The 2,134-nt window shown below is 47.7% G+C and overlaps 1 pseudogene; it reads left to right on the top strand.

Annotated features, from left to right (window-relative positions):
• The first annotated feature begins 1,185 nt into the window (after window positions 1–1,185).
• Window positions 1,186–1,809, top strand: LOC108525176 (60S ribosomal protein L12 pseudogene; annotated as a pseudogene).
• Window positions 1,810–2,134: the final 325 nt, after the last annotated feature.

Here is a 2,134-nt window from a genome sequence, read left to right as displayed (position 1 = left end):
CAGCCTGGTTGGCAGAGCAAGACTCCATCTCAAAAAAAAAAAAAAAAAAAAAAGAAAACTATTAGATGAATACAGTTAGCTGGGCATGGTGGCATACGCCTGCAGTTCCAACTACTCCAGAGGCTGAGGTGGGAGGACTGCTTGAGCCTAGGCGGTGGAGGCTGCAGTGAGCTATGATGGTGCTACTGTTCTCCAGCCTGGGCAACATAGCAAGACCCTGTCTATAAATGATAATAATAATAGTACAGTTGTTATGAGAATATCACAAAATCCTGACCCCTCAACCATCTGAGGTTTGAGAAATTCTAAGAGTAATGTAGAAGCCACTGATTTAATGAGATGATAAATATTAAGCATGTAACACCTGTTTACCCAAAACCACCTCATTCACTCATTCAGGCCCAGGCTGGACATTGGTGAAATTAACAGAATTAACTTCTGAGTTAGGGCACAGATCCTAAGTAAAAAAATAAATACCTGCAGGTGCAGTGGCTCATGCCTGTAATCCCAGCACTTTGGGAGGCTGAGGCAGGCAGATCACCTGAGTTCAGGAGTTCCAGACCAGCCTGGACAACATGGTGAAAGCCTGTGTCTACAAAAAATATGAAAATTAGCCAGGTGCAGTGGTGTGCACCTGCACTCCCAGCTACTCAGGAGGCTGAGGTGGGAGAATCTCTTGAACATGTTAGGAAGATGTTGCAGTGAGCCAAAATTGTGCCACTGCACCCAGCCTAGGCAATAGAGCAAGACCCTGTTAAAAGAAAAGAGCGAGCCAGGCGCGGTGGCTCATGCCTGTGATCCCAACACTTTGGGAGGCTGAGGCGGGCGGATCACGAGGACGAGATCGAGATCATCCTGGCCAACATGGTGAAACCCTGTCTCTACTAAAATACAAAAAATTCCGGCCAGGTGCAGTGGCTCATGCCTGTAATCCCAGGACTTTGGGAGGCAGAGGCAGGTGGATCACCTGAGGTCAGGAGTTTGAAACTAGCCTGGCCAACAAGGTGAAACCTCGTCTCTACTAAAAATACAAAAATTAGCCAGGCATGGTAGCGGGTGACTAATCCGGGCTACTCAGGAGGCTGAGCCAGGAGAATTGCTTGAACCCAGCAGGTGGAGGTTGCAGTGAGCCAAGATTGCACCACTGCACTCCAGCCTGGGTGACAGAGTGAGACTTCATGTCAAAAAAAAAATTAGCTGGGCTTTCGGCTTGGAGGAGACCAAGGTGCAACTTTCTTCGGTCATCCAGAATCCAGGTTCTTCTGACACCAGCCACCTCCACCATGCTGCCAAAGTTCAACACCAACGAGATCAAATTTGTATACCTGAGGCACACCAGGGGTGAAGTGAGTGCCACTTCTGCACTGGCCCCCAAGATTAGTCCTCTGGGTCTGTCTCCAAAAATGACATTGCCAAGGCAACGGGTGACTGGAAGGGCCTGAGGATTACAGTGAAACTGACCATTCAGAACAGACAGGCCCAGATTCAGGTGGTGCCTTCTGCCTTTGCCCTGATCATCAGAGCCCTCAAGGAACCACCAAGAGAAAGAAACAGAAAAACATTAAACACAATGGGAATATCGCTTTTGATGAAATCATCAACATTACGCGACAGATGCGGCACCGATCTTTAGCCAGAGAGTTCTCTGGAACCATCAAAGAGATCCTGCGGACTGCCCAGTCTGTGGGCTGTCATGTTGATGGCCACCACCCTCATGACATCATAGATGACATCAACAGTGGTGCTGTGGAATGCCCAGCCAGTTAAGAAGCACAAAGAAAAATATTTCAATAAAGGGTCATTTCACAACTGGAGGAAAACAAAAAATTAGCCAGGCGTTGTGGCATGCGCCTGTAGTCCCAGCTACTCAGGAGGCTGAAGCAGGGGAATTGCTTGAATCCGGGAGGCGGGGTTGCAGTGAGCGGAGATTGCGCCACTGTACTCCAGCCTGGCAACAGAGCGAGACTCCGTCAAAAAAAAAAAAAAAAAAAAAAAAAAAAAAAAAAAAAAAAGAAGAAGAAAAGAAAGAAGGAAGAAAAGAGAGAGAAGAAGAAAAAAAAAGAAAAATTAGCTGGGTGTGGTGGCGTAGTCCCAGCTACTCCAGAGGCTGAGGTGGGAGCACTGCTTGAGCCCA

The sequence above is a fragment of the Rhinopithecus bieti genome, unplaced genomic scaffold (assembly GCF_001698545.2).
Source record: "Rhinopithecus bieti isolate Rb0 unplaced genomic scaffold, ASM169854v2 scaffold_14823, whole genome shotgun sequence".
NCBI lineage: Eukaryota > Metazoa > Chordata > Mammalia > Primates > Cercopithecidae > Rhinopithecus > Rhinopithecus bieti.
The sequence above is the reverse complement of the archived record's forward strand: the minus strand, read 5'-3'. Positions and strand labels throughout refer to the sequence as shown.